Source organism: Styela clava, chromosome 5, assembly GCF_964204865.1.
Source record: "Styela clava chromosome 5, kaStyClav1.hap1.2, whole genome shotgun sequence".
Taxonomy (NCBI): domain Eukaryota; kingdom Metazoa; phylum Chordata; class Ascidiacea; order Stolidobranchia; family Styelidae; genus Styela; species Styela clava.
The window spans coordinates 8,761,634-8,787,360 of record NC_135254.1 but is presented as its reverse complement, the minus strand read 5'-3'; the positions used below and the strand labels follow the sequence as shown (position 1 = coordinate 8,787,360).

Here is a 25,727-nt window from a genome sequence, read left to right as displayed (position 1 = left end):
ATAACATGGAAATGGCATTACATAAGAAAAATTTTCTTTGACTTTTATACGTTTCTGGAACATGAGAATATATTCTAATCTGAATCCAATCTGAAATGAAAAAAAAAGGTTGATTAATATAAATGAGATATATTCGCTTCAGTATTTTATGAGAACTGATTACATGACATATTATAAGGCGTGAAGACGTCCGAAGAAAATCAAAGTTGAAAAGATCTGAAAAAAAAAATGCTATGAAACTGCTTACAAATATTTTAATTTTTAGGAGTAATTAAACGTTAAAATAAAATTTAAAAATATAATATAAACTTATTATGAACTTACTCTCCATCAAAATTGTATCCGTTAGATTCATCGAGAACTAAATAAAAACAGAAGTTTGTGGTGAATATTTAACAGAATCTATATCTATTTTATTTACTAATAAATGGATAAAATTATTTCAAAGCTGATTTATTAGATCAATAGATCATAAATCACGAGAACATGAAATCAGATCCCACAAATTGAAAACAGGAAAATTGAATACGCTTCGTTATTTTTCATGATGTTTATTATTTTGTAAAAATGCCAGATATTGAAAATAAATAATAAAATTTGCAAACTATGTTTAAATTTGCAGGAATTCAGAAGAAATATTTATGGCGTATACACTGGAGATTTATTAATATTAAAATAAAAATATATTTTTGACAAATAATTCATCATTAAATACGTACGTCCGGTTGAATGAGGCTCTCTAGGTTCCGCATTGACTTGCACGAAGACGAGAGCTGTAATGATCATCAGTGCAATCACAAAATAAAAGAAATTTGTATTTGCCATTGTTGAACAAATAATTCACTTCACTTCTAACTGTAGAATGCTGCATTGTAAATATTGATATTATAATATAATATTTTGAATGACGTGTGTGAATGACAACTTGCCTCTATTATATATTGACGCACAAAAATTCAAGCTACTTACTGTTCTACCTCATATTTTCTTACAAATGATCAAATTGGCAGATGTTGCAAAAGATAGTTGGTTGCCAGTGACCTAACTTACATTAAATTTTGCGTCGCGTTCAATGTCAATGTATACAAAGCACACACACACACAGAATTATAAAGCCACTCGGGCAAAGGCTAAAACAAGAGGTTTAGGTTCCACCAAATTTGAAGTTCGAAAATCTTAGTTGAAGTATTATTCCATTCATGCGAATTTTCAACATTTAATTGATACGTGAGAGAAATATTATGCAGGCTACATAACATGAAAATCGTAATAAGTAATACGATAAGTAATATAATCCTATAACTAAAGCCTGAAACTGTTTTATTTAACGCGATCTACGCGCGAAATTATACATAATATGTTGTATCAGTGCAAGGCAATTCTTTCATGATTTCTGCGCAATAGTAGTATCTGCGAGGCAACGACTAAAATCTATCCACGATTAAGCTAGTTATATAGTCCAAATGTTACATATTCAACAATCGACCCTAATTATTGGCTCACGTGTTTATTAGGTAAGTTTCAATATAGTTCATAAGTTCATAAATTATGTCACAAAGCACGACGTTCCTTGAATAATACGTTTTGGAAAACGGCGTGATTTGCCGTGAAATGCCAAATGACTTTTCGCAACATACGTATACTTATGATTATTATACATTGAATCAAAATACATCCGATTGCAAAGGTTAGTTGGTGTAATGTCAATGAGTATCCATAGACCGTTACACTATGAACGACGGGATGTGCTTTTTTTTTCTAATTTTTGTTTGTGACACAGATGTTACAAGGATGTTATTACTATTTCGGGTGTATATCATTGTCTGAGACAAAGTTACAAAAATATGCAATTTCCGTATCTCAAGTTCGGAGCATGGTCTAACTCAGGGGTGGGCAACATACGGCCCGCGGGCCGAGTCCGGCCCGCTGACTGTACATCAGTACATTGTGATATTACATTATTACACTTTTAGTACATTATGATGTATTCATGTGTTTTTTGGTCTCTATTTTTTGTAAAGTTTAAACTTTACTTCAAACGCGATTTATAACTTTCTTTCTTGCATTAGCGAATGAATATTTGATTGAGATATTGAATACTATTCATGTTATAATCCGGCCCACCGAGGACTTCATTTTCCCACATACGGCCTGCCGACTAAAGAAGTCCACCCCTGGTCTAACTAAAAGCTGTTTTGAAGGGACAAATTGAAAACGGCCTGAAAGTGCAAACTACAAATTCGTTGATCGAAACATAAATAACAAGTTAATATGAAAAATTTGTGTTATCTTTGAATCATATAGAAACGACTACGATGACTCTCAAATGCGTCACGACCAACATTGATATCTGAGAGCAATATCGTTGCTATTGGTATGATTGTTTCGTTATCGTGCCCATAGTTGGTTATATACATGGATATATGATCCCAAACACCATTCGAGTAGCTTCCTCTGCGGAAGGCATATTGAGCTGGAATTTGACAGTAGGTATAGCAAATAGCTTCAGTTGTGATAGGTCGGTTACAAATTCGTTCTAATTTCTCTTTATTCTTGTATGACCTCAACATAGCATTTATCACGATCTCAATTGTACTCACGATTTTGCAATATTTAGACTGGAAATCCCACACACTGTCTGGAACAATCACGACCTATTGTTCTTTTTTAAATCGAGTTCGAAACCGAAATCAACTTACATTAAAAAGAAAAGTATTTAGTGCAATTACTGTCAGCTTGAATCACTTTTGGTAAAGCGCAATCAAAAAACTTTTTGTTTATACCCACTGGATTTAAGGGCAAATACGTCATGTCGCCATAACAACCAGAGCTGTTATCCATTGGGGGCGTGATCGGAGTTAGCTGTGTTTGCGATTTTGTTTGTGTTCGCTTGAGTAGCTCTATGCGTCTGTTTGAATTTACGCCCAAATATTCCAATGCATCAAACGTTTTTAAAAATTGTTGTATAAAGTGTCGGCAATGAATGCAGTAGATTAAATCGTGTAATCGTGCGAAATTGCAGACTACCCTTTAACCTGTAAACGTGACTTTTTAGGAATAATGATCTAAATATGTTGTTTCTAACGAGTTGCCAACGTTTTTTTCAAAACATCTATTCATTCAAAGAATCTCATTTAATTACTAACGAAAGTAACCACCATTCGTATTACCTGACTAGGTCACAAAGTGATCCATTATATTTTTCGATCAATAAACAATTAAAAATATACTGACATTTGGGAAAAAAAAATTCAAATGACAAATCTAGTAATGAAAAACCGCTTATATCGCCTGAATAGATAGTCACTGCAGGGCGATTGAAAACAGAATAAAAAGTTATGAAATAATCATGAGAATAATGGCCGTAACATTATAAACGGTAATTCCTATACATGCGAATTCGTGTTTTTTTGCATGACTTTCGTGGAAAAATTGCCAGAAATACTGATACAAGGGCTAAATACCAACCAAGGATTATAGGTCTTTCAAATAGATGCAGACATAGATTGAATTTTCACGACTCACACTCTTTTTTTCAAATAAAATATAAATTTTTACTCATTCATTGAAAAAAATTGCCAACCCAGCGGCATAGTCTCACACTGTATGAATGCAATTGCTTTATACACGCGATAATGAATTGTAGCATGGTAAAAATAATTTATTACGCATATTCGGCATGATTCGTATGCGAAGATATCGTGTGTAACCCTTTGTTAAATATTCTTCAAGCTGGCTCGTTGGCAAAACACGAAATCTTAATATTTCTTGTTTATTATATACACTCCGTATATAGATTTCAATTAACAACACAGAGACTGGGGACAACATTTCTCAAATTGATAAAATAAATCAGATATATTACAAACTGTTAATACACACATTTTTTCTGGACTAAGTCCAGTACGAGCCATAACTGAAAATTTCGACGGGTCACCTGTCATTAGGAAGTAATATACATAGTGTCACAGACTATAGTGTACGTGTTTGCGTTGTGTATATATTTCTTCATGTTTACATGCTTACCCCTTATTCAATGCTGTCAAGTAGGGTCCGTGCATTGTGGTAACATCCGAATTTGTATTATGAGACTGCGACCTATCTATCACACATGCGAGAAAAAACATATCTCTTGCTCTCTTCTTCGGCCGTCGGGCTAGAGCGGTGGTTCTCAACCTTTTACTGACCGCGTACCACTTTACTGTTTTTTACTATGGCCGCGTAACACCGACAAAGCTCCCTTTTTTGGCGTGGGGAAAAAGACACAAGAAACGTGCTGTGTGTGTATTTTATAATGTGGCACTACATCCTTTGTGGCGTAACACGCAAAACAAACAAAACATGCCCATATCGCTTCATTTAAGGTGGGCAATAGCGGACGAGGGCGATCTCTAAAGACAAGAACTGATAGCGCACCAGCGCTATGAACGTTTCCCCGACCATTGACCCCGGAAAAATTACTCTTTTACATTACTAATGCAAACTTTATGCTTATTCTGAGAGTGTTTTGGTGTGTTGGCGCATATAAACTGGTTTACGTGTTTGAAATCATAATTTTTATTAAGATTATGTAACCAAGTGCCGTTTGCAGGTACTGATATAGCTAAGTTCAGCTGACAAATATCACTCAAAACTACAAAAACGAGACAATGTTTGCAACCATGCTTGAATATCTGTTTGAGCGACAGAAGTGTCTGAGCGGCTGAGTGGAGAAATTGCAATTGTTGTAGGCCACCTGTTGCGGCATTATTGACTTATTGCTGATTGGCTATAGTTACGGAAATAAACAAGGAAACTGATGCTTGGGGAAACATCCATAAACGCTGTTCAGCGAATACATACAGTAAGGAAGCTAAAGCGTTGCCGGCATATTTTAGCCAACTGAAAGGTTAATTGTTGCAATATTTTAAATTTGCTCGCGTACCACTTAAAAAGCTCCCGCGTACCACTAGTTGAGAACCACTGGACTAGAGGTAGGCCGCTTTTCAGTTGTGTCTGATGCTCCTGCTATTTAAAGTGTTGAGTTGCTGTTTTTAATAAATAACCAATACATAACCTTGGTCTTCAGATCTAACTATCACAGTGGCATAACCTGATTTGTGACAATGACGAGCACGCCAGGATTTGGTCATAACCCAACTTTGACAATCGCCTATACGTCAGATATGCTCCGAGTGGAAAATAAAATATATCAGTTGCTATCTGGTAGGAGCGATCGAAATATTTCACAAGAATCTATGAGCTGTTGTCGAACTCAAACAATTTATAAGGACATACTTTAAAGGCAACTCCGACGAATGGCCGTGACAACCATGTAATAATTTAGAACTAGCATTAGCTTTTCCATACCAATGTATGACTTTGGCTGCGACATTTTAAGGTCGGATATTGTCAATAGTAATAAAACAATTCAATCGCGCCAAGTCTGAAGTACTGGGTAGCCAGGCAAAGAATTTTATAGTACATCTGGCTCTGCAACTGCAAAAACTATTCTACTAATAACGCATCCAAATTGAGAACATAAAACGGCCAGATTCCAGACAGGAGGTTTATAGAATCAGAAATCAACAGAAATGTCATCATCGGGGTCAATGATTACTAGTAATGCTGCGTACTGCATGAAACCACGAGTCAAATTGAACACGGACGTGGTATTATGTTATTTAGGCAAAATTTTCAAGAATCTTTTGGTAATAGTAAATATACATTTCTTTTCTGATCTGAGATTATGATAGACTTCTGTGTTTTGATTTGAATAAAGCAGAGGACAAAATATTGCATACCTTATATCCATGTTTTAAATTGCAAGTGTATTGGCCAACCATATACCTAAAAATGTAATCGTTGTAATGTAATCGACACAGCCTTATCGATCCTATCGTTGAATATTCACTATGCATCCCTGATTAGGTAATGCAAATTTAAACATATAAAGTAGCCACACCCAGTCTATATCAGAGTTGGATCAATTACAGTAATTCAGTTCAATTACAATTGCAATTACTTCGTGCAAAAAATCTCTAATTACATTTACGATTACAACAAGAGCAATGCTCAAATATATGAACACGTTACACAGAGCGAAGCAGTCCTTACTCTTGACGCTGCCGCTACCCTCAAAAAAATCCGAATTCCGCATAGCAAGAATTTACAAAATAAAATCAAGCAGCCAGTGTTCCCATGGATTTAGCCTATTTTATCACAGCTATTTCTAGACTAATTTTTGATTATTACTAATAAACTACAACTCCTGAAGAGGCAAATCATCATTGACTTATTTGATTCGTACTTAAATTTCCGAAATAAACAACTAAAAACTAACGAATAGCATTCAAAATCGCAAAATGAGGTATTGTTTACAATCACGACTGAAAATCAATCCGAGTGTCTTAACGGATGCGAAAAGACATATTGTTACGTCACTTTTTCGCATCTGATTGGCTATTGTTACGAAATTACGAAAAAGGAAATCGATTCTCGGAAAAACCAATTGGAAAAATATATTGCCCTTTTTCGTGTTATTTCGGGCCAGAAGAAAGGACGCCGTAGTTTGGTGAACCCTGGTGTTTTTGAAAGTGTAATTGAGCCAAAATTTTAGCAAATCACAATTACATTTACAATTACACAGAATGAAAATGCCCCAATTACATGAATAACTGTAATGCATTACATTAATTAGAAATGATCCAATTCTGGTCTATATATAGAAGACAGTGGACCAGCCGCGGTTGAAGAGGTAAACTGTAACTTGGCGCTTCAAGTTGCTTGTTGTTTTGGAATACACACACACATAGAAATTACAATGACTTTTGCTGTGTGGAAATTGATAGACGTCAGTAGCTTCCGCGGTCTGTTGGTAGTCGCCACACTGTAAGGTAGGGGAATACTAAAAAGCCCATATGGGTCAATGGGACTTAGTGATATTGCCACCAAAGATGTCGCAAGCTTTTCCAATACAAACACGGACGGCCTGCTGTAGAAACTATCGCCTGTCTAGACCAAATCTTCTAAATTACTGACCGACCTGATAGCTTGTCAACGTAAAATCTTCAACATGAAACCCATAACTGACAATGGCTCCTACATACACAGGATCCAGTATTTCAGAAATTTTGTTTTTTGTGAACAAACAGAAGATAACGGAAAACCGCGTTTGCCGACAATGTTTAAGTTTATTACTGCTATATCATAGCGACCATGCGCATAAATTGCATGGACTATGCTCAAACTTCTTATTATTATATAAGTCATCGTCTGTTCTTGATAAGATAGTGCATAGAATACTTTTGAAACTTTGTCTTACGCCATAAAATTCTGTACACTTTCAATGTTCATTATTTATTTATAATCTTGTGTATAAGTCGCAATAAAATGTCTTGCGATATAGAATGGTTAACACAATGGTATCATACGCTGAACATTTCTTCGTGATTGACATTTTCTGCAATTTCTGGGTAAAAATATAAATGTTAATACAAAAGAGGTTTCAGAGATGTTAAGATTGAAGTCCAAATGTGAAAAGCGAGAAAGATGTTAAATGTCAAAAATTATTTGAAGAGTATTTGAACGTTTATTTTTACAGATAAATAATTGTTAATCTCAACTGGAATAAAGATTAGAATATATATATGCATCATATAAATAACCGAAAACAAAAATTGCTCAATGCTTAATCAGTTCATTACCAACAATAAACCTTTTCAACTTTTTACGTTTAAAAGTTTCGCTGGACTTCGGGTTGTCGCCTTCAGGATGAATACCCCCTTCTAAACAAAAAGAGTGAATAAAATATTGGAATTTTGTTAAAAATAAACACGCAAAATGTAAACTGAAATGAAAAAAGTTTTCTTTTTGAGCTCTTTAATTATAATAAGTTTTTTTTTTCAATAATTAGGAAATACTGAAGACCCTTCTGGATTATCTGTCTATTGTTGTGACACAAGACTCAGGTAGTTATACTGTAATGAGCAAAAGCTTGGCGAATAACTTAAAGTGTTCAAATGCGGATTTAAAGAGAAATAACGGTCACGCGGGGTTATCGTAACAAATTTACCGTATGAAAGCTACGCGAGGATTAACTTTCGATGTGATGTACTTGGTCCAGGGAACAATTTTAAGAATGGAAATAATATTGACACTCAGTGAAGCATTGCAGTACTCATTATTTCAATACACTATGAAGGGTGGAAGTGCACAATAACAAAAGAAATTGGGTGCTCCCGAAGTATGCGAACCAAGATGGCGGACATCGGAACGTAACATGGGTAACTGGTTAGGGTCAGGCGATAATTTTTTTCCAATTTTCCTTATTTTAGTCCTATTATCAGCTCGAAGACTAGCCAAGAGTCTCCCGTAGTATTTATACCTAAAATTATGGCCTAACCCTACCCTAGTACACATATTACATTCCGATGTCCGCCATCTTGGTTCGCATACTTCGGGAGACCCAGAAATTGTGATGAACACATCAAGAATTAGACAGCAAAATATTTCTTCAAATATAGTGATTTTTTTGTGGATCAGGAAATTCTAATTTTGGGAACGATTCATTTTCCAATGCTTCCCATGAAACCTTTGTTTTGAAGCATTTGGTTTCAAATTTCCATATCAGAACCTGTTTGGAAACGGAATCAAAAATATATTTCAACTTTTGTGATTGTATTTCAACCTTTACGTCATAGATGTACATGAATAAATATATGGCACTAATCCAGTTTTCTGGAATGATGTAAAATACTGCTGATAGTACCTCGTGATGCAATACGTTGATATAACAAAATGTGAAAGCCGTTACATACGCACTACTGATATAGAAGATGTAATCATCGAAACAATAAAAACAACCATCAAGATCTTCTGAAAGATTGATGACATTTCACCTTTTCGAAGAGTGTTTTGGATAATATAGAAATGCAAAGCCTGGAAATGGGAAACAGAAACTATTAAACATTTATTGATAGCGATATACTTGGTAAAATTGCTAATATTGGCATAACTTTGGGTAAATGTTTGTCAATTCTATTTGATATATTAAAATATTTGCAAAAAAAATCATTCAAGTTCAAAGAAAAAATGATTTTTTAACGCCGTTTCCCACAAGGTCTAATATATTTAGTAGAACGGAACGAAAAGGTAGATGCGAACAACAAAATCAACTTCACCTTGCAATGGCCTTTTAAGGTGTGATAGGTTGGAAACCGTCACTGTTAGATTTCACAACTTCTGCCACGTCGTCGTTTGTCATATGATATGTTTCGCTTCAACGTCTGCGTATAATATAGCCCTTCTATTTCCGGATTAAAACGATCCAACGAAACAAAGTTTATGAGTGTTACTGGCATTTTCACGGAACTCAACTGAACTAGCGGTTCAAAACTCACACAGATGTTTATCAAATCCAAATATTAGCTACCCATGATTCAAGACAAAAAGATAAATATCGAAAAGAACTGCAAAACCAGATTGTTTTATCCTTTAAAATTTGTCGGTTTTCATTGTAATTTTGCTAATATGTCTGAATTTTTTTACATAGCATCCGGAGCAACTTCTTGATTTAAATCTTAAGAACACATGCTCCCGCCTCACGTTTAAGCGAATTTTCTTGAGATCATCACACAAAAAAATGAATCGTTGCTGCAGAGATCAGCGATGGACCACGTAGAAAAGCAAAACATATTTTTAATATATACGATCCTCGAGCAACTTTAATCTTTGAAACAGGTCGCAATATTTTGACATTTAATTCAGTAATTCGTTGACTTCTGCATTTCATTGAATCGATATCTAAAATAATTCACCACCAGAAATTTGACTCGTATTGATTCAATGCATAAGTTTCTAGAAAATACGTATATACATCAGAACATTGGGTCTAATAGCGTGGAAATTCCAAAAAGATACGAATTGAAATATGTAATTGGCCGGATGAAGCAGACATGTAATTAAGCCAAGCAAATTGAATTATCAGAGATATGATACCAAACTTAAAATCAATTTTCTTGTCTGAGTTTATCGGCTTAGTCTTTTTCATCAACGATAATGAAACGAATATTAGGAAATGCATCACACATTTATTTTAAATGTGAAAAGGATTGACAGTTGTGCAGTGCTCCGCAAATTTTTCATTATGTTCATTGTATTAGGAGCAATTCCTCGATATCAAACATGGACTTGTTTTTTTATTAGTATTCTGTCTGGAATGCTTCACGTTTGCAAGTTTGGGTTGTCTTAAAAGTTCACGTGGGGAGAAAAAATACGTATCCGATATCAAGTTCAAATATTATTCAATTTTATTCAATTGCTTATTATTGCACCACAATTAATTTTGGACTTGACGTCAGTTCCATAAACTTTGAATTCGTGTACATTTGCACTTTTGCACATTTCACAGCCACAGCCATTGGCAACCACATACAATTGCACCGATTAACATTTTACGCATAGATGTTTGCACCAGGGTGAGACAAAAATTATTTAGTTCATTAACAGTTTAATATGCCTCACATTTTGTATTTGCATCTGCCTACATTTTTAACAGGGAACATTTACAACCATAGACAGACACCCTTTCTCACAGTGATCGAGGTTTTATCGCCATTGGCTGCCAAGTGATGGAAATCCAAGTGATGGTAACCTTGGACCACCCTGGTATAACGTGTACTGAATGCAAACGCATTGCAAACTCATGCGATTAATTTGAATTTTCATCACTTGACTCAGTTTGGAAAAATGTTGAACGGGGTGAAATACAGATGTAACGTTTATACACAGTGTAATTGCCAGAGTGCCAACTAACCAAACACCACCCCGAATTTGATGTAAGATTCATGACTGAACTACATTTGCGTAATTTCGTTGAAAGAAATGGACCAACAACGACAAAGTGGAATAGGATTATAAATTACAATGACTGTAAAAATCCTGTACTGTAAAAACGTAACCAGGATTACACTTACAATTTGTTAGCTTTTTTGATTTTATCAGACAAGTATTTGCAAGTGGGTGCGACGACATGGGTGCAAATATACGAACAAATTAAAATGGGTGCTAATTCCTGTGTTGCAAATGTAGCAATTAGCATGCACTATCCATTCTTAAGACAGTTCTTTCTTGAGTCTAGCTAGATTCTAGAGTCTAGAATCTAAACAATCGGAAAGAAATATTTTGTCTTTTACGTGATCTTAGAAGACAACACAAATGTAAAAACGTGAAGCATCCCAGACAAAACAACACAAGAAGTTCGTGTTCACTTTCTTCTGATACAGTGAAAAAAATAACAAAATGTTGAAGGCCGAGTAACTTTTTGAAACTTATAACGTATTCAAATTTAAAATTACTGTAGGATTAATGACGATAGAATGAGAAAATTCCGATATTCGGTGCTGGGGAAATCAGCTTATGTTTAATGTTGCACTAGAAATAAATTTGCGTTTTCTATCAAAGTATTTGCTCATCAAGTCAATGGCCCACCGCCGCATGAAATGTGCGTTGAGGTTCGACTCATATCATATGTTTAATATTCGACAAAATTTAACGTTAAATCTGTTAAAAGTCACTCATAATGTTCTGATATATACATACATATGCGTAATGCTTGCAAACCGCTGTATTTTATCAGAACGGAGCAATTGGTACGGTGTATAATTGAATAAATTCAGATATCGATTCCAAAGAATGAACTGAAGTAAAGTCTTCTTTAATATCTATTGGCTGTCGAATAAGGCTGGCCATTTGAAACAATTAAATTGCTGATGGATGGTTTATGATGAAAACGCGGTTTCGCTGTTATGGGGCCCATCGTTGATCTCGACAGCGAATTTCATTTTTGTATGTTGATCCCAAAGTAGATTGTCTGAACGTGAAGTAGCAGAATGAATGACAGGAATATATTTCGAACGCATTGCAAACTCATGTGATTGATTTGAATTTTCATCCCTTGACTCAGTTTGGAAAAATGTTGAACGGGGTGAAATACAGATGTAACGTTAGTACACAGTGTAATTGCCAGAGTGCCACATAACCAAACACCACCCCGAATTCGATGTAAGATTTATGACTGGACTACATTTGCGGTATTTCGTTGAAAGAAATGGACCAATACCGACAAAGTGGAAAAGGATTATAAATTGCAATGACTGTAAAAATCCTGTACTGTAAAAACGTAACCAGGATTACACTTACAATTTGTTAGCTTTTTTAATTTTATTAGACAAGTATTTGCGAGTGGGTGCGACGACATGGGTGAAAACTTTATCTATGCATTGAATGCGCTATGGGTGGCAATGTACGTACAAATTAAAATTGGTGCTAATTTCTGTGTTGCAAATGTAGCAATTAGCACGCTCTATCCATTCTTGAGACAATGGTTCTTGAGTCTAGCTAGATTCTAAACAATCGGAAAGATATTTTTTGTCTTTTACGTGATCTTAGAAGACAACAAAAATGTAAAAACGTGGAGCATCCCAGACAAAACAACACAAGAAGTTCGTGTTCACTTGCTTCTGATACAGTGAACAAAATGAAAAAATGTTGAAAGCCGAGTAACTTTTTAAAACTTATTACGTTTTTAAATTTAAAATTACTGTAGGATTAATGACGATAGAATGAGAAAATTCCGATATTCGGTGCTGGGGAAATCATCTTATGTTTAATAATGCACTAGAAATAAATTTGCGTTTTCTAACAAAGTATTTGCTCATCAAGTCAATGGCTTACCGCCGCATGAAATGTGCGTTGAGGTTCGACTCATATCATATGTTTAATTTTCGACAAAAGTTTACGTTAAGTCTGTTAAAAGCCACTCCTAATGTTCTGATATATACTTATATATGCGTAATGCTTGCAAACCGCTGTATTTTATCTGAACAGAGCAATTGGTACGGTATATAATTGAATAAATTCAGATATCGATTCCAAAGAATGAACTGAAGTAAAGATTTTTTTGATATCTATTGGCTGTCGAATGAGGCCAACCATTTGAAACAACCTAAATTGCTGAGGGATGGTTTATGATGAAAACGCGGTTTTCGCTGTTATGTGGTCCATCGTTGATCTCGACAGCGACTTTTATTTTTGAATGTTGATCTCAAAGCAGATTGTCTGAACGTGAAGTAGCAGAATTAATGACATGAATATATGTCTTTTTGTGATCTAATCCATGGAATTACTCCTGGAGGTATTTAAAAAATCCGGCACTGTGTGATGAGTACAATGGTAATCGAAAACTTGATAATTGTTATTTTGAGTTATCCTGATTCATTAGAAATCAATTAGCCGATATCTGATTATTCAAAACACTTCTGTTGAATCGTAGAAATAGCAGTGAATTTGGCAAAAAAATGTTTATTGTTTTGTTTTTATCCTGAAATAGATTTGGCATATTAGACTGCAATGTTTATGGAAATATTCCATTTCCAAACCGGCAACCGGAAAGAAGACTTGAATTTAAAGGTGTCCGATTGGAACCCATACAGATCGGAAAAAGCAATCGCAAGATAAAGTTAATTTTTAGTTTGCTTCTACCTATTTGATCAATCCTGACTCAGCTCAGTGTTAAGAAGAATCGGACTATCTTTTTCAAGGACTCACGGTAGGTAATGTGAGTTATTTAAATGACCCGAACTTGGCACTCGAGAATTATTTTAAAAAACGATTTAACGTCGAATAATTAAGAAATCCACAAGCTTTTTTTTCTGTGGTTCTCGACGCTAATATATTTGACATCATGATAAAAAAAATAATCCGGCAATCTTGGCGCCTAAATTAATAACTTCTGAAGTATTCAACATTGATTGTCCTAAAAAATGGAATAAATGAGGCATGGACGTTTTCAGATCTTGGAAATAACGAATGATCCAGATACGAAAATTTCAGAAATGTAATTTGAAATTTTTCTAAAACTGCTTGTTCTATACATCAGGGGTGTCAAACATGCGGCCCACGGGCCGCATGCGGCCCCAGAGCACTTCCCATGCGGCCCTCGAACGCTTAACAATATTTGTAATATAAACCAAAATTTGCTGAAAGTAGTTTTGAAAAATTAAAATTTTTTGTTTGCAATTGGACCCAATTGGATACACCTCAAGCTAGCAAAAGATAACTTAAAAAAACACTTTAAGGATTAAATAAAACGCAAAGTACATGAAGAAGGTGGCATTTTTGATAAAAAAAAATGGGAGTTGCAATATTTCTACATTTCTCAAAATTCTAAAGCACATTGTTTAATTTGTCACATTTCCATCGGGTACAATGAAAGAATACAGCAGTCAATATGACAATTTTAAAAATCGACTTGTACAAAATATACAAAATGTTTGTATATTATCATAATTATAAGGATACCTAGTTACTGAAAATCAATATCAATCATAACTCAAGCGGTCCACGTATGCCACATAATGGTAGGAAATATCTAGTCCGAAAAGTCAGTCATTTGTTTGTTTACTGATCTATACATGCAATGATAAACGTAATATTTTTGTATTACTGAAATGAATCAAACATTCTCAACGATCCAGAATAACCGATGATCATGTCGCCTCTTTAATTAGAGTTGGTTTTGTAAAATTATTTCAGCCTGATTTTAGTAAGCTTGTGGCACAAAAGAGATGCCAAACGTAAAAACAGTTTTTTCTGTAGTATTTTTGTAAATTCTAGGCTAATATATTTAGATAAAGTATTTTTTGTGTATGTATTATTCTTTTCTTATAAAAACTTTGTTCAAAAATGTTTTGGATAGTTGTACATAAAAATTTATGATTTTTCATAATAAATACAGTAAATTGCAATATTATTATGCAAAAATTAATATGTAAATGGCATTTGAAATTCGAGAAGATACCAAAACTTCATTCGGCTGTTTAAATGCATTACAATATATGACACAAATTATACTTATCCAAAAATTGGCTTCAAGTATACATTGTCAAAATATATCAAAAACTATTTGCGGCCCTTCGCACAATTCCCAAAATGCAATGCGGCCCTCGAAAACCCACGAGTTATAACTTCTACAAAGAAAAAAATTGTTTCTCTCCATTCGAAATTTAAATCCGATCAGCAGTCTTGATTGGTTTATAAAGTAAATGTAAAATGGAATGAATGACAAAACTTCAAAACTAAAAAATGAGATGAACATTGTACAGTGAAAAGTTACAAACGCGACAAAAAATTCATATCAAAGTCTTTGTTCATGGGGCACTTTCATACCTGCAGTCATTCCAAACTAGTTTCATGAAAGTCACATAGCTCTCATCGAAATATGTTTTCGCAGTTAGGGAATCTCCCTTAAATAATTAGAAGCCCGGATATCGTAAGACATTCGAGTTTGACACCCCTGCTATACATGGTATATTACTATTTTTCGGCTTTAATTTTTTGTATTGTTTACAGCAATCTTCGAAATGAGCAATATTTCACCAATCGTTTGCAGGATTTTTATGATCGTCTTTATGGTTTCAATAATTGCATCATTTATCTCCGGAGTTATTAAGTTCCTCATTTGTTACCATTGAACTTATTATGTACAAGCACTACACAAGTAAAATACTGAATAACGAAGCTCCATAAATCAGTAGCCTACGATATTTTAATCTTGCATCCACCCAACTCGTGAAAAAAATCCTGATCATGGCATCCCAAGCGATAAGCGTCTGAAGGTTAAATTCCATCATCCTTTTTGTTGCAGAAAATGCAGAAAACGTCAATGAGCAAGAAATATTATTTGATGGGAAGTCTTAGTTCCAGTGTTGGTGTTGTTTATTGAAACATATGGCCGGATTATATATATTGAACACAAATTCTTTTAAAGATTTATTTATGATTTTCCAACGGGTAAATTTGTATAATGTTTATACAAGAGCCATACACACGACATCAACGATTACAAATCCTTCTGAGCATACGGTAAATATAAATGCAATAAATTTATGATCTAAGCAATAAATTATTGTTGTAAATGCTACATTTTATAATGGCGTGTATAACGAAATTGTTTCATAGATTAAGCTGGTAGGCCGCTGGGATGTCGAACCTTTTATAAAGAATAGGTGGAAAATTATATTTTTACTGTCGAAGATGTGGGCTAATAAGGGTTTTTATATCAAATTTATTCCCTCAAACGTTAGTATATTTTTAAATTAATTTGTGACTTATCTGATCACCGAAAAAACATGGTGACCCACTTTGAGACCCACGGGTTCCCGGTTCGCTATCACTGATCTAGGTGAATAATTTCGTATGAGGGCAGGTAGCATATATGAATTCATTCTTCCGTAACAATGAAAGCTGCTCGCATCAGCAAATGAGATTCCTTGAATAAATTAGAAGTTTTAAAACAAGTAGTATAAGTCGGTAATGCGTTAGAAATAACAGATTTGAGATAGATATGTAGTATTACTCATTGTTGTCAGTAAAATTGCTAGTTATTCCATGAAAAACTGTACAAAATCATTTTGTAAATATTTGACCAAAAATGCTAAAAAGGAGTAGGGAAAGCTGGAACATCAGCGAAGTCCCAAAGGATCTCAGAGGCCGAATTGATGCCATCCGTCTATCAAAGTATTTTTAGTTTTGACACAAAATTTATACCGCGATTCAAAAAGCATCAACATTACAGGATTTGGTAAATTTTTTTATATTTCCTCAAAGTTTAATGTTATAACTTCTACAAAGAAAAAAATTGTTTCTCTCCATTCGAAATTTAAATCCGATCAGCAGTCTTGATTGGTTTATAAAGTAAATGTAAAATGGAATGAATGACAAAACTTCAAAACTAAAAAATGAGATGAACATTGTACAGTGAAAAGTTACAAACGCGACAAAAAATTCATATCAAAGTCTTTGTTCATGGGGCACTTTCATACCTGCAGTCATTCCAAACTAGTTTCATGAAAGTCACATAGCTCTCATCGAAATATGGTTTCGCAGTTAGGGAATCTCCCTTAAATTAGAAGCCCGGATATCGTAAAGACATTCGAATTAAATGTTATATGATACTCTACAACAAGATCTGTGGTAATCAAAGGTATATTGAGTTACAGATCAATCTAATAATCTAGGTGCTCTTTAGTATTAACGAAATCTTCATCACATTGAATAATCTTGTTCCATTGTTTTCCACTGATTTTGCGCATGAGAAAAGAAAAGGCTTTGTAGACTTCGCCAATTCGCCGACTAAAAAGCACGAAATACCAGTGGCGGCGGGTGGTCATTTTGACAACCGGGGCAAGCTACTGCGGGACCAAGTCACCCCCATCTACGGGGACAGGATGAGCGCTGTAAGTTCTCCCATCATTTTATGAGTATAAAAACCATTCCATCGGTAACAACCAATCGGCAAAAGCGACAATTTTTAACGATAAGAAAGTGTCTTTAAAACCGGTCCAAGTCAAGGGATTAATAAATATAGACATAGTTTATTTTGAAACCTCTTTCAAAAGGAAAGGCAATATTTACCCAGATAAATACAATGACATATTAACAGAAACTTCGGGAAAGCAGACAAAACCTAAAATAAGGTTTAAAACGTTACTATGAAGAAAGGAAAGTTAATGCAAAGATGGGGACATGCGTCGCTCACTCATAGATATATATGCTGCTAGACTTCTACTGCTTGAACATACATGCAACACGCCGCGGTTTCTTGGAAGCAAAATTCTCAATAACGCGCTGATTAAAGTCATGCATCCCAGAAATAATGTCTCTGTGAATGGATAGAACAGCCAAGGAATTTAATCTTTCTTGCTTCATTGTGTTTCTGAGATACGTTTTAATACGCTTCAGCGTGCTGAATGTTCGCTCTGCGTCGGCGGAAGAAATAGGCGTCGTCAAAATGATGTTCAGAAATTTTGCAGACGCCGCAAAGGTAGTTACTAGAGTGTTATCTATGAGGAACCCATAGAGCGCGCAAGTTGATGTGATGTTCAAAGAATTTGATTGGTGTATATACATCGCAATTCATTTTCCAACTTACCCACGTTTATCATGGGGTAAAATTTGGAGACAGTAGCCAACAAATGGATGGGAAATTGACGTGCAAATTTTGAAAAATTTTTGGGGTTCATCAAAGAGAACGCGGCAAGGTGTTCAGTGCGCAGACGATCGCCTATTTGATTCACCAGAATGTCACAGCATTCCTTTGCAGACAAAATCAAACGCTGCGTTGTTTGCTCGCGGCGTAAAGAAGCACTCCATGTGTCGTCGTATTTTATTGTTTCCCGGATACGAGATACAGCATCGCAGAAGTCTGAAATACACGACTGCACAGACGCTCCATCCATTAGCCTTGACTGCAATGCGCCGTATAATACATCCACGTGATAGAATATTGTGGAGAAAAAAGCGAGAAAAAATGAAAACTCACCATCTTCTAGCAGACGCTTTAAACCTGCCGCCTCCCTCACAGAGCGTTCGTCCCAAACCGGAGAGCTCTGAATGCCATTGAAACACTCAATGAGCTCAGACCTAATTTTGGACACGCCCTGCACCACGCGTGATTGGAAGTTCCAACGTGTTGATGCACAAGCTGGGAGACGGCGGCTACATATCTGGCGAAGGAGGTCAGAGCGCTTCGGCGAAACGGGAAAAAAATGAAGAAAACCCCGAAACATTTGCAAAAAATATACGGACGAGAGGGGTATCAAGACACATATTTTTAATAACGAGGTTAAATTGGTGTGCATAACAATGTAAAAAATGCGCATGAGGAAAATCTTCTTTTATATAAACTTGAACACCATGTTTCGACCCACTCATGACTGCCGCGCCGTCATAAGTTTGAGCTATCAATTTTGACTTCGCGTTGTAAGGCTGTAACACTTCTTTCAGTACAGCCGATATCCCGCAAGCCGTGCGATCAACGATTGGTACAAAGCTGTGAAATCTCTCAGTAGGTTTACCATCTTTCACAAACCGAAAAACAGCCAGTTGGGAAACGCACGTGATGTCAGTTGTCTCGTCAGACTGAATCGAAAGGAACTGGCAATTCTCAATTTCCAGAGCCAAATGTTGTAAATAAATTTTATACATTGAGTCGAGCAAATCATTTTGGATATCCTTAGATGTCCCTTTCGAAACAGTTGCGCATCAAGATGATCTCTCAATACTGTATCTAGGGATGCGGTGTATTCCACCATATCCAAAAATACCTCTCCATTAGAAGAGCCAGCCCGTTCATCGTGCCCACGGAGGGACAGCTCGTGACAACCAATGAACTTCAAAACATCTATCAATCGACCGAGAACATGGCGTTTTTCTCGACGTTTTGGTTGTGCCGAAGAATAGAAACCGCGCGTCCTTCATCCAACTGTGCTGCAATATTAACATTTCCGAATGTTCGGTATTTTACTGAATTGTCCAGATGCTCCATAGAAGATTGATGATCCCTGGCACGCTCGGAAAGATGTTTAAGATCTCTAAAACCAAATTTACACCAACGTGAGTCACGGGCGGTAGCAAAAAGTAGGCAATAAAAACAAAAAAAGTGCATTTTTGTCCTCGCTGTAACACAACCATTCGTGTTTTTTTATACCAAGTTTCTGCGCAGAATGTACGCCGACGCTTTCCTCCGTCATGGGATTGTTCCAGTGAACAATTTTTTGGTTGATAAGGCCCAAGACGTTGTACCTCTAATTTTTGTTCCAGCGGCAGCTGCGAAAACGGAGTGCGAAGTAGTGCATCAACCTTATTCGTTATGAGGTCCAAGGCTAAGTAATGCGAAGCCGGAAAGAAGTGAGGAGCTCAAAAGGAATGTGGAAAATCGAAAGCAAATGGACTAAAGGTCTCTAACTGATTCAAATAGCGAAACAAGCGACAAAAACGAAGGCGAGGAAACTATCAACTCTTCAAGCAACCAACGAACAAGAAGGAATGCGTGAATATGTCAACACGTTGTTGTAAGAAACGTCAGCATTGTGTCGTCATAATTTCGGGGCTAGCCCCGATCGGCCCCGATGATTTAGTAAAAGAAACAGAAAACAAACGAGACAAACGTGGCGAGTGGAAGATAAAAGAGAGAATACGACATACAATGAGCAACCGGGGCAAAATCGGCGTCGCCCCGTCGACGTTCGGCGAAGGCTTTGCGAGCGAAAAATGAACCATGTCGGGAGAATATGGCTAGTGTAGACAGTCTGTGCAACCGATATTGAGGTATTTTTCGAATATTTTTTATTATACCGAAAGAACAACCGGGGCATTGCCCCGGTTGGCTCTATTGACGCGCCGCCACTGCGAAATACTTATCAATATTTTAAAAATATTGTATACCCAACCTACTCATTAGACTAAAGTCTTAAATTTCTGATAGTGTACTTAATATCATAATTTGATCGGTTATCTAAATAGACATGAACTTTAAAGTGAATAATTCGTCCTACCCTTAGTATACGGGGAAAGTCGGGAAACTGAGACACTTTTTTAAGCCCTATGATCTGTTTATTCATTTGGAATTGCGGGGCTAATGCAGAGAGAGTAACTGTAGTTTTTATTTACAGACTAAGAAATTCCTTTTAAACACACATCCTACCACGAAATTGCCTTAAAAACGTTTTTCAAATGTCCCACTACCCCTGAATGGTCGGACAAATTCGGACACATCCTGGTGCACAACAGTCTATTAAATTCAACAAAATATACCGTTAAAATGTGTGATACTTTAGATTTAAAGATCCATTTTTTTTTAAATCAATGTTCAAAAAAAATATTTCAGATCTTTTTACAAAAAAATCCAAAAAACAAAAATCTTTTGCATTTGCAGTATGAGACCACCTTGGCGCGACATTCGTATGTAAAGAGTCTGTCATTGTAGAATTACTTGTTAAATACTTCAGGTGCCTCTGTTTAAATCTAATATAAATTTATTGTTTTACTTTTGGATTATGCCTAATTTAAATTGAGAATGAGTTCTGAAACTTCCATTCATGACGATGACTGTTTTTTGGTTAAAATTTCATAAAGATCAAATACGGGTTTTGACTACCGTTTTAAAAAGAACAACAGACGAAAATGTAATTTTCTCAATCATTTGACCGCTTAAACAGCAAAACCAACATTTATAAATTTTAACAAGTAATAAACACGGAAGCTAAAGGGGCAGTGCGGGTATGCTTGTAATTTGGTTCTTTTGCCCAACTACATTTATCAGCCAACATTATGTCGATTGGATTTCCGAAATTCAACCAATTCTGTCCAGTTTGTTGTGTAAAACGCTTTGACGAATCTTTTAATAAAATTATAAAATGAGATGAAATTCGAGTTTTATGATCTCTAATCATGTTATTTGAGGGCTAAGAACATATCTAATAATTACGCTATGTCATGTCCTGATTAATAATTATAAAAGAGTTGAGTAGTTTGGAATTTATCTGATCCATTCAATCTTTTATTTTTCCAGGAATAGCAAACAATCTCATTAATCAAGAAATGTTTGATTTATGGAGTTTCAAAGGGGCTCCCGAAGTATGCGAACCAAGATGGCGGACATCGGAATGTAATATGTGTACTAGGTTAGGGTAAGGCCATAATTTTAGGTATAAATACTACGGGAGGCTTTTGGCTAGTCTTCGAACTCATAATAGGACTAAAATAAGAAAAATTGGAAAAAAATTATCGCCTAACCCCAACCTGCTACCCATGTTACGTTCCGATGTCCGCCATCTTTTTCGCATACTTCGGGAGCACCGTTTCAAAAATATTTCATCGTAAATATTCCGATGTTTATTGCAACATATTGCTTTAAAAAATATTTTGATTGATAAATATTTAGGAGTTGTCATCTAGTACAGTGATTCCCAAAGTGGGGGATATCGCCCCCCAACCCCCCCCCCCCCCCGGAGGGCGAAAACGATACAGAGGGGGGCGAAAAAGTCGAAGCGGGCGATAGGGGGGCGATTTCGCAAAATTTGTTTTTGGTCGGCGCATCGTGCACTTGATTACTATACTCTACGTGCTTTTGTAGGTTTGAATCACGTGGGAGATGTCACACGCAAAAGGATTGCCGCAGTTTTCTTCGCAGTAAGGTACGGTAGTTTGCGTATCCCAGTGGTCGGGAAATCTGTAGTAATCTGGCCGGGACGCTTCACCGAATAGATATTTTACCGACCTTTGACACCGGAAAATTCTTCCTATAGATAGAGAACTTGCACTGGTCATGTGACTTTGTTTACTGGACGGCAAAAAAAAAACGTCCATTTGGCTCCTGTCAGCTGCAAGTCGGATTATACGTACCCTATGGCAATTGATAATTAATTCCTTACACATGTCAAGGTTGCAAGGAGGCCTACCAATAACAGTAGTTTGTTATTTGCTTTCCATTGAAATAATGAACCTTATGAATATTTAAAGAAATTGATAACACCATCATCGAATTGCTGTCCGCTAACAGTGAAACACAAGCTTCTGGACTTGACACCAAACAGTCCTGCCAATCAATGGATGATATCCACATTGCGCGACGTTCTGAATCTTTTGAAAACAGTGGAATATGACTGAAGATCCATTTCGTTGTCTATACTATACGTACAGCCAACGGAACATTACAAAATAACCATTTTCAACAGCCAAACAAAACGGAAACGTATAATATGACTTGCAACTGTCAGGAGCCAAATGGACGTTTTTTTTTTTTTTTGCCGTCCAGTAAACAAAGTCACGTGACCCGTGCAAGTCCTCTATACTTTCCCATTCTAAAATTTTCTAAAAGTTTATTTTAAGAGTGGTTTCGCGAGTTGTTGCCTTAGAAATGAAATATTTGTTTCAAACTATCATTCTAATTCATACCATTCGACAATCTGTTTTTAAAAAGTACCGATAAAGTATTTTAGCCTAGTCTATCACAGCTATTTCTACACTAATTTTTGATTACTGTAATTAAACTGAACCTCTTAGGAGGACAAGGTGATCATTGACTTATTTTATTTATATCTCCAAAAAACAACTGAAAGCTAACGAATATAATTCAAAATTGCGAAAATGAGATAATGTTCACGACCACGCCTGAAAGCCTGTCTGAGTGAGGAATGTGTCTGAGCGGATGCGAAATGGGGCATTGTTACGCTTATTTTTTGCATCTCGCTAATTGGCCAATAAGGAAGTAAATAAGGAAGTCTATGTCAGGGGAAACATCCAAACGGCGGTTTTAACGAAGAATTAATTTTTTATTTATTATCCGCGCTCGAGGAGTAAATTACATTTTTCGTGAGACACGTTTAGACTAAATTTTATTATATCCTAAAAATTATATTGAACAGCTACTCGTTCAACGAGCCTACAATTTAATTATAATTAGACAAATGGAACCATGCAGAAAAGTTGATGCTGAGTGCAGGGGTTCAATAGCGCAGTAAATATTTGAATATATTGTAATGCAATAAGGAAATCAAATTCATATTGGAGGTAGAACCCTGGATTCTTTCATTTCCGACCTCTGATTTGGCGAAAAAGGGGTGTTCAGCCGTGACACTATCGCCTTTCAATCAATAAACTCGCTGAAGAACACAAAGCTCATCCATTTCATTAAAAACACTATAAACTATGATTTGTCTCCTTATTTGGTCTGTAATATATTCGTTTCAGACTTTATAATTTTTTTTTGCAGTGCAGGGGGGACGATGAAGTTGTATAAACTACTATAGTGGGGCGATGATCAAAAAAGTTTGAGAACCACTAATCTAGTAGATCTGACAGAGAGTCATATAAATAACACTCAATAGCCTTGCGAGTAGAAAAAGAGGATTCTTGTTTTTTTGCTTACATATTGTTTGTTTCTGAACTATGGAAACTGAGAAGTAATATGATCCGCGAAAATTAAAATCATGTAAATCATTTAACGGTGAAATATGAATAAATGAAATGAAATATTGGGAGCTCATTAAGATGCAAGAATAGCTTACCGTCAAGGTCAAAACCATAGGCCTCATCTTTTATTGGAAGTCGAAACAAAGTTGAGAAATTTTGAATCTCAGAGTAAAGACGAGAGCGACTTTTAATGATGAATTATTGCAATGGTCAGGGATTGGGGCCCGTCGTTATTATTACAATAGGCTGATCGATTTAAGAATCTACATCTTTCCAGTCATTCAAAAGAAGTGCGTTCGGCTTTTAATGGGAATGCGTCGAATCGAATCTGTCTAAGTTATCCAGTGCTCTTGCATCATCCCAAGTGTGTCAACTTCAATCGCTGGAAAGCGCCAATCAGTTGTCCTAATGTGGATTTTATGTTAAGTTTATAGAGACAACAATCATATATTTATCATATGTTATTTTTATGACATATCTTTGAATCTATATTTATGACATGAGCCTCCAGATATTACACACACAATGCACAATTGTTTGTTATGTTTGTTTGTGTTATCTTGGGGTGAAGTATAGAGGTGTGTTAGTTGAAGTCGATGTTTTTTTTCAAATGGGGTATTTCCCTCAAACCTCTTAACAAACCGTTTTAAAATATTTAACATGAATGTGGCATTTCTAACGTGCTGTCAACATAAAACTATAATTTTTATTTTAAAACTACTAATCTATTCAAGAAATCTCATTAGTTTACACAAGAAACCTTTCTTAAAGGAAGATCAAATGTATTACCTGAACTCATGCGAAATTATTAACCTAGAAACAAGGACCCGTTCGTGACAAAGTGATCCATCATGTTTTTTTGACCCGTTAGGTCACGAATTATTTTTAAAAATATACTAACATTTGGGAGACAAAAATTGACACTAAAACCGGCCTTCATTTAATCCACACCCTTCTCTTTTACCATGAAAATGTAATTTTCAACCTAGCCATTACAAAAGGTTCCCATCCCTATCTGCCTAATCTATGAAAGCAATTGCCTTATACACACTATAATAAGTTGTAGCATGTTCAAAATGATTCATTTACCAAAGTACTAATTTATTGTAGAAATTATTTGCGCATACTCTGCTCCAAACTGTTACAAGTTGACTCGTTGGCAAAACAAAAACTTTTCTTTTTCAGTATATAATTGTACAATCAATATATACGTTTCAATAAAAAAAACGAGTCTAGAACTAGGTTTTCCCATAAAATAAGATTTCTTGATCATTGAGGTTTTCTGCAATAAAATCGATAACATAATTTCAATCATTCACCAGCTTATCGCACGCCAATGCAATATATATGAGACCTGGTTTAAAATATAATGGAAAAGCTTTGTCTGATTTCGAAACGTCTTTCAGGTCGTCTGTTTTCAAATGGAATATTTCCCTCCAAAATTTCAATTTAAAATAGGCATTCTGTTTCCGGATAAAAACAATCCAATTAAAAAAGATGGCCGAATTCTTAGCTATTTTACCTGTTCAAAACACACAAAAGTATTTGTAATAGTCATTTATCGTCTAATTGACTTTTGATGAATGAAGAAAGATAACTTAATAAAACACTAACCCGTTGGTTAGATCACACGAAGACATATATTCTTGTCGTTCAATCTGCCACCTCACGTTTGGACAGTCTGCTTTGAGACCAACATACAAAATGAAAGTCGCTGTCAAGTTCAACTATGAACCACATAACAGCAAAAAACACCATTCTGCAATCCGTTGAATCAATATCAAAAATGATTCACTCATATACCGTACCGATTGCCATCAACTGATAAAATACAGCAGTACTTGACGTAAAATTATGTGAAAATCTAAACATATGATATGTGTCGAAACTCAACTGCAAAATTCATGCGGCAAGTCATTGATTTGATAAATCAA

The 25,727-nt window shown here is 35.5% G+C and overlaps 1 long non-coding RNA gene across 1 annotated transcript; it reads right to left on the bottom strand.

The window, feature by feature from the left end:
- On the bottom strand, nt 1-867 carry LOC120344777 (uncharacterized). Its single transcript, XR_013475373.1, has 3 exons — nt 720-867; nt 325-361; nt 1-90 (listed from the first exon to the last, which is right to left on the bottom strand). It is a non-coding gene; the product is annotated as an uncharacterized LOC120344777 (long non-coding RNA).
- Between the last annotated feature and the right edge of the window lie 24,860 nt (nt 868-25,727).